Source organism: Mesocricetus auratus, unplaced genomic scaffold (assembly GCF_017639785.1).
Source record: "Mesocricetus auratus isolate SY011 unplaced genomic scaffold, BCM_Maur_2.0 Super-Scaffold_100020, whole genome shotgun sequence".
NCBI lineage: Eukaryota > Metazoa > Chordata > Mammalia > Rodentia > Cricetidae > Mesocricetus > Mesocricetus auratus.
In genome coordinates, this window is record NW_024429201.1 from 21,282,723 (window position 1) to 21,290,398 (window position 7,676).

General features: G+C 45.1%; 1 long non-coding RNA gene across 1 annotated transcript; it reads left to right on the top strand.

Moving 5' to 3' along the window:
• Positions 1-5,376: 5,376 nt before the first annotated feature.
• LOC121133151 lies at positions 5,377-7,446 on the top strand. The gene is made up of 3 exons (XR_005869913.1): positions 5,377-5,469; positions 5,738-5,843; positions 6,937-7,446. It is a non-coding gene; the product is annotated as an uncharacterized LOC121133151 (long non-coding RNA).
• Positions 7,447-7,676: the final 230 nt, after the last annotated feature.

A 7,676-nucleotide genomic window follows, 5' to 3' on the forward strand; every position in this document is an offset into this window, starting at 1 on the left:
GAAATTTTAGTCTGGACTGGGAAGTGGGAAAGAGAGATTTCAACAGGATTTTGGCAGGGTCACAGTTCACCCCACCCCACAGCTTTTTCCCTGAGGACTATTTTGAGATTTGGGAGTTGAAGTGTTTAGTACACAATAAAGACACTAACAGAGCTGGCATTCTTCCTTCTCTCAAGTTCAGATTCCTTTTCCCTGGTGCTAGACTGGGCACATTTCTTTTACCATCAGTCTAATCCCTCCTCTTCCTTTCCAAGAAATTATTTATCAGAAATCACGAGAAGATAATCTACTGTGTTTCCCCTTTCATGAGTCTCAAATAGAATTCCAACACTCAGGAGTAGAGGTGGGTGGATCTACATGAGTTCTAGGCCAGCCTGGTCTACAAAGCTACACAAAGAAACCCTGTCTCGAAAAATTCAAATAAATAAATTTTAATCTTTTTTATTCTGACATTCTGTTTTCAGATCCCAGTTGTTTTGAAATTCCCAGTTCTACTTGAAATTAGGAAGGCATCACTGTGATCTTGCCTTAGACTACCTACTTCTATTAGTTTAAATATGAGGAGGCTCCCAGAAGACCTGTGTGCTGAAGGGCATTGAAAGATGGGTGGATCCCAAGGGCGGTAGCTTCCTCCATGGGTTAACACAGACACAGAGAATGGGTCAGTAGGAAGTACAGCTTGGATGGACAACAGCCACTTGGGGTATAGACTTGAGTAAATCTTGTCCCTGATGGCGCATGACCCACAGTATCTCTCTATTTCTCTCATTCTCCCTGATTGCTGGGGGGCCAACAGCCTTCCTGTATTACACACTTCCTCCATTATGATTTTCAACATTAAAGCTCCCAGAGCATTGAAATCAGTCAGCCTCGAATCAAAAGTTCTAAGTCCATGATCTGTAACGTACCTTTTCCCCTCTAAGTTGAATTTCTCAGGTATTTTGTCACAGTAACAAGAATGAGCACAGCTGCGTTCTGATTAGTCTGTGTTCCATTGTCCTGATAGATGTATAAGTATTTATAAGTAGCTTGTAGTCCCAGTGAGTCAGGTGATCAGAGTTTATGTTCATTTTAAATGGATGGTTGTATGCACGTAGGTAAAAGTTGTCAAAACAAATCCCTGGTTTGTTGTCATTTTTATTGTTGTTGTTAGCAAAATGTTTTACTTGGCTCATATTTTAAATGTAAAAATGTATAATGTATAAGTCAGAACACTTGATAATATGGGAGTGAGGAGAAATCAAGCCAAAAAAGCATGCTTTTAAAATATATTAAAACTTTGATTTTTTTATATGCCAGTATCTTGTAATTCAACTCATCTATCATATTTTAGTTGTAAAAGACAGACAGCTATCAGGCTGAAGAGGTGTTTGCTGAGCTTAGCTGCCTGCTTCAGCAAGCACCCTCGCCATACAGCTCCTCAGAGAGCATTCATGGCTATCCTGTTGATGTCACTCTTGATTTGGCACAGGGATCAAACAGGACAGGGGATGGCCATGTAGTCATCACAAACAGATCCAAGAATGCCATGTCGGGTCCTGTAGACAGTCATCACTGCCACAGTTGTCCCACATAGACAGCATTCATTCATGTCAGAGGTCACTTGACACCCAAGACACATAAAACAAAATGTGTTGCAGATTTGGACACCATGGTCACTGAAGCAATTGTACGGGCTGCCTGCCAGCTGGGATTTGGGGACACTTGAACAAATCCAGGTTGAGTCACATTGGCCTTGGTGCCTGTGATACACTATTCATTGCGGGGTCTCAAAAGCTCTAGTAGTTAAGAAAAAGGTTTGAAGTAAGAAGTGTCTTATGGCCTGGAGGACAATCATACTAGAAGTCCAAAGAACTGTGTTAATGATTCAGAGCAAATCTGACTCCTTCTCCAAGAAACAGAAGAAACAGAAATTTGCAAACTGTGGGTGTCAGTCTAAGATTTTTAGGAATTGCTTTCAGATTTGAAAAGTTACCGAAATAAAGGAGTTCCATAGGCAAGGGAGGCTGAAAGCAATAGACCAGATATCAAGCTAACGAATGAAAATTATAAGGCAAGCTATCTGTCCGCTCTGTGCTAAGAAAGGATAGAGACGGTTGCATTGTGAGCCGGCCTACAAGACACAGGGGACAAACCAGTGAGGCATGCTTCCTTTTCCAGAACAGAATAATACACCCTTAAAAAAAAGGCTTGAATTTTCTGTTCGAATGTGCACACTGCTGGGGAAAACGGACCAACATGTAGATGTACTTTGAGTTCAAAGACCATAGAAACCCACATACATTTTTGGTATATACAATTACACTCAAGACAGAAATAAATTGGATTATCACAGTTTCCTGTACCACTAAATTACACACTGTAAGAGAGTCAGATTTTGACAAATGATTAGAACAAATAAGGTAACTTGATATGTGGCTGGTTATAGAAATAAGTAATCAAAAATAATAATAATAAGTCTTTGTCTCTTCTGAACAATATGACAGAGTAAATTCAATTCTGGGAAAATGTTGGAATCAGAAGAAAACTGAAGGCTGAAAGTCTGACGTCAAAACAAAAAACCCTGGAGAGGTGCAAGGCTCCCAGAACTTGACTGGGAACTAGCTGGGGGAAGCTTGGGCTCTGCTAACAGGGACGGAATGGGATAGCGCCCCCCCAACACTCATTCTTTGCTTCCCCCCCCGCCTTGCCAGGGCAGATCACAGATGATCTAATTAACTCAAGAAGACCTGAGAGCCTCAGCCTCACTCAGATGCCAAGTCTACTGGTAGAAAGCATGGATGGTGCTATGGCAACATCACAGGCTAAAAGAGGTGACCTGGGGAACAGGTACTGGTGTCCAGTCCCTAAGAATGTCTCCTCATTCACATACCTTGGGTAATATTACCTGTTCCTGTCTGCATTTAAGTCAGGAACCAAAGACAAGAGCACTTGTGCATGCTTGCACATGTACAAGCACACACACACACACACACACACACGCACGCACACACACGCACGCACACACATGCACGCACCTATCACTGATGTATATACATGAGTTCCAAGAACCCCTACCTCACAGCATTTTCGACCTGCCATGAAAAATGACTAATTTCATGTGTGGTGGGTTCTGTATACCAAGATAAATCTAGAAGAATTGCTGGCTGATTGCAACCATGCATGATTTCATATAAGAAAATGGTAGCAGGAAAGCCACACCCACCATTGCATTGTACGGGTGTTCATATATACTCACACCACATCATAGTCATCATCACCATCACTGCTACACCATCCTCATCACCATGAGCCATACCACACCTATACCACAAAGCACACTACACACACTGTAAATACATAGTCACACACAGCATGTATGCTCCACAGTCACTACCATCCCCTACTCTATATCATACTACAAACATACCACACAGTTCATCCTCACCACACCTCACCCAAAACCACACACACACAGTATATCTGTGACTCTCCCAAAAATTTTTTAGGCTTAAGTATAATCCAGGGACCTAGTACTAGCACTCATAGCTAAATGGAATGAAGGAGTCTTAAATGAGCAAGGGAGACGCTGTGCCGCCAGCAGGCCAGCTTGCCTCAGCAATGTTGCTTAGGAAACAAAAGGCTGTAATCTTCATTCATTCTTCAACTACAGCACGGCTCAGCGCCTTTGGCTTCTCCCCACGCCACACACACTTTGAGATCCACTCCCCCTCACATCCTGCTGTAAATCTTTCTGAAGGCTCAGCCTTTACTCCCAGATAATGTGTCTGTCTAGGCAGCTTGCATCAAGTCTTGCTTTGTTAGCAGTTACTCCAAGCTGTCACTCTCCCTCTCTCTGGCTCCCAGGAGACAGAGGCAGGTGGACACATTGGACCTGCAGCTGGAAGTGGAAAAGGGAACCTTCTTCTCTTGTGACATCTGCCTGGAAGCTCTTCTTATGTCCATAGAATCAAAGAGGATAGATGTGTCTTCAAGTCTGTACTGTAAATACCACAAGGCAGTTGTGTAGGTGACAAGGGTCTAAGACATCATTTGGAGGAAGCTCAGGCCCAGAATTGGGCTTGGGTAAATAGCAGAGAGGCTGGAGTCTGCAGGGGGCAGTCTCCTGCCCTGGGTCCGATCATGCTCTTGTCTTATCCAAAACCAATCCAATGGATCAGTTATCCCTATACATATCTTAAGGAGTGAGAGGAGGCAGTACAGGAGAGCCATTGTCCCAAGTATCCGCAGAGAATCCAGCTGAAGCCTCCTTTGGGCTTTATTTCTTGGAAATAGCATCTAAAGGGGGTATAGTGTAGAAACCCTGAGAACCCCAGATTGGGCTTTAGCTTCACCCCTCTGTCTGGCCTTCCCCATGATTTGTGTGTGGAAGGATGAAGATATTCCCATGGGGAAAACAGCATGCAGTAGGGCTCTGAGGACACTCACAAATGCCAATATGATTCCTGGTGTTTTTCAGGCTTGGATTCCTAGAGCAAACGCAGGACCACAGAGTAAAGAAGGCTTCAGCTGGGTTTGAATCCAATCCTCCCTTTTCTAGCAGTGGTGAAGCAAATGATCTCAAGACATCTCAGCTTCACTCGTAAAATGAGGACTATGATGGTAACTACCAGTTAGCATAGCTTGGAGATTCAGTGAGCTAATACAGGTAGAATAAACAGCATGATTCCTTAGTCCTTGTGTGCAGATAAATGTGTATAGCTGCCACTACTGTACAGGTACTGACTAGGCACAATCAGTGTTAGAAACTAAGACACAGTGGGAGTAAACACAAGAAACCCAAAACCCCTTTCCTTGTTCTACTCTTTTCCATCCACCTCCAGGGTCATAGTGTCTGCATGGCTCCAGCTGAGTGACAGGGTCATTTCATGGGTAAGGGGTTCCCAGAACATTTGCAGCTATGTCTGACTCCTTGCTTCCTGCTCCAGGCTTCAGGGCCAAGACACATGTGCTTACCTCTTTCTTGACCTTGCCAAGTCTATTTCTAGAGTCCTAGGTGATTGCCAAAATGCAGATTCATGTTTCCCTTCTGTCTCTTGCTTTTGTGTTTTGTGACATAAAGGACACACTCAGGGGGTCCTGCAAACCCTTCTCTCTCACACCTAAAATCTTCAGAGAGAAAAGCACCAATGCATATTAGGTGACCACTGCTTTGCCTTACTTGAAGGGAATCCCTGAGGAGAGTCATTTGCCCAACCAAGTATACTCTGGCCCTCACCCAAACACTTGCAATCTCGTGCAGAGAAACCAGGCACAGAAATCTTTGCAATGCTCCTTGGACATTCTGAGGCTCAGACAGACCCCTGAGAATCAAATGAGTATGACTCGCTGGAACTCCAGGCTTGCCCCAGGCTTGCCCCATTGCAGGAATAAGACCAGACACCCAACTGAGTCTGAAGCTAAGTCACAAGGGACTCCTTCCCATCTTTTCCCAGTCACTGCCACCAAGGAGAAAGGCACCCAGGAAAGGTATGGTACCCTTAGACAGGATGTGGGACAGAGGGGGTATAGAGGAGGGCCTCAGAAATGGAGCATATACCGCAGCTAAAGGAGAGAGGAGAGAATTCCTTTGGTAACAAGGCTGGCCCAGCCATTCTCAGGCTCCCAAGTGACCTGGGCCTCTCAGGGGTACCTATAAATCAGCTTGTGTAAGTTAGGCCTTGTTTGTGTGTTATGCATTACCATAAAATATTTCTGAGTAAAGAACTCTGGCCTCTGTTTTTTTTTTCTTTCCAAGTCACAGGACCCCAGGCCTCCTGGCAGATCTCAAGTGAAACAAATTACTGCTGGAGAAAAAGTGTGGTGCCCTGGCCTCCTCCCTCTGAACACACAGCTGGCTCTTTGTAAGTCTAGGATGTGGCTATTGCCCTGGGAGGCAGCCATGGGGCCGTGTCTCCCTGCAGGTGTGCCAGGGGGACAGCAGGAGTCTGTAGGAAACAGAGCTTGGTTGGACCTAGAAGCTGATCCAAGCTGCATTATTACAAAAAGTTATTAAAGGATATTCAGTTACAGGATCCCAGGCTAAAAAAAGAATGAGGCCCAGTGCAGCCAGAAACCATATGGGCCTGGAGGTTGCACGCACCTGCATGGGGACGGGCAGGCCTGGTTAGGAGCCATCATCAATTCTTGGAAAGCCATAAAGTTTGGACTTGCTTCATGGCACTTTCTAATTAACTGTGCAGTGAGTTTTCTCCACTTCCCCATAAAGGCCCGTGCCCCCTCCTCCACCCTTCTCTCTCCCATGGCCCAAGACACCTGGGGAGAAGGTTCCCAGTGAAGGGCCCCAACTCAGCCTGTGGAAGACACCTTAAACAGGAAAATGGTACTCACCTCTGTCCAAAACACGAAACAGAGAGGAACCCCTTGGAGGGCTCTCACAGGAAATAATACAAAGCAGGGAACAAGCCAGTGCCCCTATAGAAGAAGGAGCAACTACAAGTTCCTGGCTCTGATTAAGGGGAGGAAATTTGTCTAACTGATTATATTTACCCCACAGACTGGATAGACGAAGAGTAGAAAGATGAGTGTAAATTCTGTGTGGTGACATATGGAAAGATTTACCATCTAATTCTGAGGCTCTTTTCACAACAGATACATCAATTTCTATTATGATTTTATTTGTTTATATATTTATCTATTGCTGGTAAAGTTGTGCAGGACCTGAAGACAGCTTAGCCTACTGTGTTGCAGCTATGGAGGTCCCCCTGGCCTCTCCCACAGAACTGGATTGCTCTTAGGATGACTGCATAACTCACACTTACAAAGAAATGAAAAGTAAAAAGTGCAGATGGCTAAATTCTATAACGAAGTGGGCATAGAAGAGAAAAACCTACACAAGTGGTGAGGACCAAGCCTACTCTCGAGTTTTCTGGAGTGCTGGCCGGTGAAGTAACATTCAGGAAGGAGGATCCATCTCTCACCTCTGTTCACTTGCAGAAGGAAGAGGAATAGTGCAAAATATTTTGGAGGAAGCAGACGTTTCTCTTGACCTCTTTCCTGGCTGGGATGATGATTTCTCAGGTGGTGAGGTCACCGCTTGGCAGGTGTTGAGGTGACCCAGCCTGGCTTGCCCCTTTTGACCTCATGATGCAAACCTCTTGAAAAGACAAATGAGCAGTGTGAGGTAAGGCCTCTGCCTGGGCAGATGGATGTGCCCAACAGCTTCTTGGAGCATGGCAGGGGACGTGTCTGGCAAAGCCTAGAAAACTGTACTTGTACTAAGACCCCGATGAGCTGCTCTGAGGCGGATCTCCAGGATTTACCTAGATCTGGCGCCTTGTCCCTGGCTATTGAAACAGCGAAGTTGGCCAGGCCTGTTGCCCTGGGCCACAGTGTGCTTTGTAAGAGACTTGCCTTGTTGAGAACTCAGAAAGTCTGGTGGTGGTTGTGCATGTCTTTAATCCTAGCCTTTAGGAGTCAGAGGCAGGCAGATCTCTGTGAATTTGAAGCTGGTCTGGCATACAGAGCTAATTCCAGGACAGTCAGGGCTGTCTGGAAAAACCAAACCAAACCACAACAAGAATTTTACTATTGGTCAGTGTGTAGACACATTTCTGACACTCACTGAGAACCAGTCTTGCCTGTGTCTGTATGAATATGTCTTTTAAAATTCAAGAGACTGCAGAGGAGGGCCATCCAAGCAAAGGCCGGATTGTCTTTTCTCTTGCCTTTCTGCT